This window comes from Arachis stenosperma, chromosome 10 (assembly GCF_014773155.1).
Source record: "Arachis stenosperma cultivar V10309 chromosome 10, arast.V10309.gnm1.PFL2, whole genome shotgun sequence".
In the NCBI taxonomy this organism is placed as follows: domain Eukaryota; kingdom Viridiplantae; phylum Streptophyta; class Magnoliopsida; order Fabales; family Fabaceae; genus Arachis; species Arachis stenosperma.
Window position 1 is genome coordinate 103328068 of NC_080386.1, and position 7027 is coordinate 103335094.

The 7027-nt window shown below is 35.9% G+C and overlaps 1 non-coding gene across 1 annotated transcript; it reads left to right on the forward strand.

The window, feature by feature from the left end:
* Nucleotides 1–507: 507 nt before the first annotated feature.
* On the forward strand, nt 508–615 carry LOC130958840 (small nucleolar RNA R71). Its single transcript, XR_009077943.1, has one exon. It is a non-coding gene; the product is annotated as a small nucleolar RNA R71 (small nucleolar RNA).
* Nucleotides 616–7027: the final 6412 nt, after the last annotated feature.

Genomic DNA, 7027 nt, shown 5'->3' on the forward strand with positions numbered 1-7027 from the left:
AAACCTGTTTCTTCCACCATTATTGTTATTGAGACCTTGTTGAGGTCTCTCTTGATTCTTCCATGAGAAATTGGGGTGATTTCTCCATGAAGAATTGTAGGTGTTTTCATAGGGTTCTCCTAGGTAATTCACCTCTTCCATAGAAGGGTTCTCAGGATCATAGGCTTCTTCCTCAGATGAAGCTTCCTTAGTACTGCTTGGTGCATTTTGCATTCCAGACAGACTTTGAGAAATCAAATTGACTTGTTGAGTCAATATCTTGTTCTGAGCCAAAATGGCATTCAGAGTATCAATCTCAAGAACTCCTTTCTTCTGACTAGTCCCATTGTTCACAGGATTTCTTTCAGAAGTGTACATGAATTGGTTATTTGCAACCATTTCAATCAATTCTTGAGCTTCTGCAGGCGTCTTTTTCAGATGAAGAGATCCTCCAGCAGAGCTATCCAAAGACATCTTGGATAGTTCAGAGAGACCATCATAGAAAATACCTATGATGCTCCATTCAGAAAGCATGTCTAAAGGACATCTTCTGATTAATTGTTTGTATCTTTCCCAAGCTTCATAGAGGGATTCTCCATCCTTCTGTCTGAAGGTTTGGACTTCCACTCTAAGCTTACTCCATCTTTGTGGTGGAAAGAACTTTGCCAAGAAGGCATTGACTAGCTTTTCCCAAGAGTCCAGGCTTTCTTTAGGTTGAGAATCCAACCATATTCTAGCTCTGTCTCTTACAGCAAAAGGGAATAGCATCAGTCTATAGACCTCAGGGTTAACCCCATTAGTCTTGACTGTGTCACAGATTTGCAAGAATTCAGCTAAAAACTGATGAGGATCTTCCATTGGAAGTCCATGGAACTTGCAATTCTGTTGCATTAGAGAAACTAATTGAGGCTTAAGCTCAAAGTTGTTTGCTCCAATGGCAGGGATAGAGATGCTTCTCCCATAGAAGTCGGGAGTAGGTGCAGTAAAGTCACCCAGCACCTTCCTTGCATTGTTGGCATTGTTGTTGTTTTCGGCTGCCATGGGTTCTTCTTCTTTGAAGAATTCGGTCAGGTCCTCTAAAGAGAGTTGTGCTTTGGCTTCTCTTAGCTTTCTCTTCAAGGTCCTTTCGGGTTCAGGATCAGCTTCAACAAGAATGCCTTTGTCTCTGCTCCTGCTCATATGAAAGAGAAGAGAAAAAGAAAATGTGGAATCCTCTATGTCACAGTATAGAGATTCCTTGAAATGTCAGAGGAAAAGAGAAATAGAAAGAAGAAGGAGAAGAAGAATTCGAACTTTAATTAGATAAGGTTCGAATTGTGCATTTAGAAGGAGTGGTACTCCATAAATAGAAGGATGTGAGAAGGAGGGAAGAGGATTTTCGAAAATTCAATTAAAAGATTTTGAAAACATTTTGAAAATTTGATTGATAATTTTCGAAAATTGAAAGTGGGAGAGAAATCAAGTGATTTTTGAAAAAGATTTTGAAATTAGAAACTAAAAAGATTTGATTGAAAACTAATTTGAAAAAGATATGATAAAAAAAAATATGATTGAAAGGTTATTGTCTTAAAAAGATGTGATTGAGAAGATATGATTTGAAAACCATTTTAAAAGATATGTTTTGAAAATTATTTTAAAAGATTTGATTTCGAAAATTAGTGACTTGCCTAACAAGAAAAGATATGATTCAAACATAAAACCTTCCTTAACAGAAAAGGCAAAAAAAATGTTCAATCAAATCATTAATTGTTAGTAAGTATCTTTGCAAGGAAAGAAATTAATTTTGAAAACATTTGAGTGAAAAGATTTGATTTGAAAAAGATTTGATTTTGAAAAACTTGAAAAAAATTGATTTGAAAACAAAATCTTCCCCCTAGCACCATCCTGGCGTTAAACGCCCAGAATGGTATACATTCTGGCGTTTAACGCCCAAAATGCTACCTTTCTGGGCGTTAAACGCCCAACCAGGTGCCCTGGCTGGCGTTTAAACGCCAGTCTGCCTTCTTCACTGGGCATTTTTGAATGCTCAGCTTTTCTGTATAATTCCTCTGCAGTGTGTTCTGAATCTTCAATCCCTTATATCATTGACTTGAAAAGACACAAATTAAAAAATATTTTTGGATTTTTAATAATTAAAATGCAACAAGAATCAAATAACAATGCATGCAAGACACCAAACTTAGCAGTTTGTATACTACTGACACTAATGAACTGAAAATGCATATGAGACACACAAAATACTCAAGTCAATAGAATTCAAAGATCAGAGCAAGTGAATCATCAAGAACATCTTGAAGATCACTAAGACATATGAATGCATGCAATTGACACCAAACTTAGGATGAGACACTAGACTCAAACAAGAAATATTTTTGAATTTTATGATTTTTTTATTTTTTAATTTTTTTTGTGTTTTTCGAAAATTAAGTGGAAAAAGAAGGTATCAAAATTCTTAATGAGAATTCCAGGAATCAGTGCAATGCTAGTCTAAGACTCCGGTCCAGGAATTAGACATGGCTTCACAGCCAGCCAAGCTTCCAAAGAAAGCTTCGGTCCAAAACACTAGACATGACCAAAGGTCAGCCAAGCCTTAGCAAATCACTGCTCCAAAAGCAAGATTGATACGAAATCAACAAGCTCTTGTGGTGATAAGTTGAAACCTCGGTCCAATCAGATTAGACATGGCTTCTCAGCCAGCCAGATTTCAACAAATCATCATGAAACTCTAGAATTCATCTTCAAGAATTTCGAAAAAAAAATACCTAATCTAAGCAACAAGATGAACCGTCAGTTGTCCAGCCTGAACAATCCCGGGCAATAACACCAAAAATTTGATGTTGTTGTCGGATCTTGGCACTGATGTTACCAAAGGCTTGCTCAAAACTAGAATAATCCCCGGCAACGGCGCCAAAAACTTGGTGCGCGAAATTGTGAACTATACTTTTTCACAACTCTCATAATCCCTGGTAATGGCTCCAAAAACTTGCTCAAAACTTGAACAATCCCCGGCAACGGCGCCAAAAACTTGGTGCGCGAAATTGTGAACTATACTTTTTCACAACTCTCATAATCCCTGGTAATGGTTCCAAAAACTTGGTGCGCTCAATACCATGGCATTACACAACTTCGCACAACTAACCAGCAAGTGCACTGGGTCGTCCAAGTAATAAACCTTACGTGAGTAAGGGTCGATCCCACGGAGATTGTTAGTATTGAAGCAAGCTATGGTCATCTTGTAAATCTTAGTCAGGCAAACTCAGATATATATGGTGATGAACGAAAATAACATAAAAGATAAAGATAGTGATACTTATGTAATTCATTGGTAGGAACTTCAGATAAGCGCATGAAGATGCCTTCCCTTCCGTCTCTCTGCTTTCCTACTGTCTTCATCCAACCCTTCTTACTCCTTTCCATGGCAAGCTCGTATAGGGTCTCACTGTTGTCAGCAGCTACCTCCCATCCTCGCAGTGAAAGCTAATGCACACACTCTGTCACAGTGCTGCCAATCACCGGTGTGGTTCCCTCCCCTACCGGAATAGAATAACTCTTTTGCGTCTGTCACTAACGCCCAGTAGGTTACAGGTTTGAAGCACGTCACAGTCATTCAATCATTGAATCCTACTCAGAATACCACAGACAAGGTTAGACCTTCCGGATTCTCTTGAATGCTGCCATCAGTTCTTGCCTATACCACGAAGACTCTGATCTCACGGGATGGTTGGCTCGTTTGTCAGGCGAGCACTCGGTTGTCAGGCGATCAACCATGCATCGTGCAATCAGGAATCCAAGAGATATTCACCAAGCCTCAAATGCTTGTAGAACAAGAGTGGTTGTCAGTCACTTTGTTCATGAGTGAGAATGGTGATGGGCATCAATCATCACCTTCATCATGTTGAAGAACAAGTGATATCTTGGATAAAGAACAAGCGGAATTTGAATGAAAGAACAATAGTAATTGCATTAATACTCGAGGTACAGCAGAGCTCCACACCTTAATCTATGGTGTGTAGAAACTCCACCGTTGAAAATACATAAGCATAAGGTCTAGGCATGGCCGAATGGCCAGCCTCCCAATGATCTAAGAACTAAAATGTCCAAAGATGATCTAGAGATCTAAAAGTGATCAAAAGATTTTTATACAATAGTAAAAGGTCCTACTTATAAGAAACTAGTAGCCTAGGGTGTACAGAAATGAGTAAATGACATAAAAATCCTCTTCCGGGCCCACTTGGTGTGTGCTTGGGCTGAGCAATGAAGCAATTTCGTGTAGAGACTCTTCTTGGAGTTAAACGCCAGCTTTAGTGCCAGTTTGGGCGTTTAACTCCCATTTAGGTGCCAGTTCCGGCGTTTAACGCTGGAATTTCTTGAGGTGACGTTGAACGCCGGTTTGGGCCATCAAATCTTGGGCAAAGTATGGACTATTATATATTGCTGGAAAGCCCAGGATGTCTACTTTCCAACGCCGTTGAGAGCGCGCCAATTGGGCTTCTGTAGCTCCAGAAAATCCACTTCGAGTGCAGGGAGGTCAGAATCCAACAGCATCTGCAGTCCTTTTGAGTCTCTGGATCAGATTTTTGCTCAGATCCCTCAATTTCAGCCAGAAAATACCTGAAATCACAGAAAAACACACAAACTCATAGTAAAGTCCAGAAAAGTGAATTTTAATTAAAAACTAATAAAAATATACTAAAAACTAACTATATCATATCAAAAACATACTAAAAACAATGCCAAAAAGTATACAAATTATCCGCTCATCAGAGTCCAGGCTATCCTTAGGTTGTGAATCCAACCATATTCTAGCTCTGTCTCTTACAGCAAAAGGGAAAAGCATGAGTCTGTAGACTTCAGGATCAACTCCATTCGTCTTTACAGTCTCACAGATCTGCAAGAACTCAGTTAAAAACTGATAAGGATCTTCAGATGGAAGTCCATAAAACTTGCAGTTTTGTTGCATTAAAGCAACTAGTTGAGGCTTAAGCTCAAAATCATTGGCTCCAATGGCAGGAATGGAGATGCTTCTTCCATCAAATTTGGACGTTGGCTTTGTGAAGTCACCAAGCATTCTCCTTGCATTATTATTATTTTCGGCTGCCATCTCCTTCTCTTGTTCGAAAATTTCTGAAAGGTTGTTTCTGGATTGTTGTAATTTAGTTTCTCTTAGTTTCCTTTTCAGAGTCCTTTCAGGTTCAGGATCAATTTCAACAAGAGTGCCTTTTTCCCTGTTCCTGCTCATATGAAAGAGAAGAAAACAAGAAAAGAAGAGGAATCCTCTATGTCACAGTATAGAGATTCCTTTATGTTAGTAGAAAAAGAAAGGGGAGAAGAGTGAAGAAGAATGAGTTCGGATATTTAGATGGAGAGAGGTGAAGAGAAGTGTTAGTAATTAAATAATTAAATAGAATAAGAAAAGAGAGGGAGAATTTCGAAAATAATTTTGAAAAAGGGGTTAGTAATTTTCGAAAATTAAATATAAGATATAATTAAAATTAAAATTTAGAACAAAAAGAATTTTTTTGAAAAAGAGGTGAGATATTTTCGAAAATTAGAGAGGGAAAAGTAGTTAGGTGGTTTTGAAAAAGATAAGAAACAAACAAAAAGTTAGTTAGTTGATTGAAAAAGATTTGAAATCAAATTTGAAAATATAAGAAGATAAGAAGTTTAGATAAGATATTTTGAAATCAAATTTTGAAAAAGATAAAGTTTTTGAAAAAGATAAGATAAAAGATAAAAAGATTTAATTTAAAAATTTGAAATTATTTACTTCACTAACAAGAAACTACGAGATAAGATTCTAGAACTTAAAGATTGAATCTTTCTTAACAAGAAAGTAACAAACTTCAAATTTTTGAATCAATCACATTAATTATTAGTGAATTTTTGAAAATATGATATAAAGATAAGAAAAAGATTTTGAAAAAGATTTTTGAAATTTTCGAAAAATAGAAAAAAAAATGAAAAAGATATAATTTTAGAAAAAGATTTTTAAAATTTGAAAATTTGACTTGACTCATGAGAAACAACTAATTTTGAAAATTTTTGACTAAGTCAACTCAAATTTTCGAAAATTTGGAGGGAAATAAGGAAAAGATATTTTTTTTATTTTTGAATTTTTAATGAGGAGAGAGAAAAACACAAACATGACCCAAAACATAAAAATTTTGGATCAAAACACAAGATGCATGCAAGAACACTATGAATGTCAAGATGAACACCAAGAACACTTTGAAGATCATGATGAACATCAAGAACATAATTTTGAAAAATTTTTGATGCAAAAAAAACATGCAAGACACCAAACTTAGAAATCTTGAATGCATGAATTCTAACAAACGAAAAATGCACATGAAAAACAACAAACAACACAAAACAAGAAAACATCAAGATCAAACAAGAAGACTTGTCAAGAACAACTTGAAGATCATGAAGAACACTATGAATGCATGGAATTTTCGAAAAATGCAAGAAAAAATTTTTAAAGCATGCAATTGACACCAAACTTAAAAATTGACTCAAGACTCAAACAAGAAAAACAAAATATTTTTGATTTTTTATGATTTTATGATTTTTTTGGATTTTTATTATTTTTTTTTTCGAAAATACTTTTTGAAATAAAACGAAAAAGAAAAGAAAAATTTTGAAAAAGATTTTTGAAAAGTTTTTGAAAAGAAAATTACCTAATCTGAGCAACAAGATGAACCGTCAGTTGTCCATACTCGAACAATCCCCGGCAACGGCGCCAAAAACTTGGTGGACGAAATTGTGATCAACAATAATGGCTCTTTGGCATGTGCACAAAAATTAACTCAGCACTTTCTTTCCACAACTCCGTTCAACTTAACCAGCAAGTGTACTGGGTCATCCAAGTAATACCTTACGTGAGTAAGGATCGATCCCACAGAGATTGTTGGTATGAAGCAAGCTATGGTCACCTTGTAAATCTCAGTTAGGCAGATTAAATGGTTATGGGTTTCGAAAATTAATAATAAATAGAAAATAAAAAGGGATAGAAATACTTATGTAAATCAATAGTGGGAATTTCAGA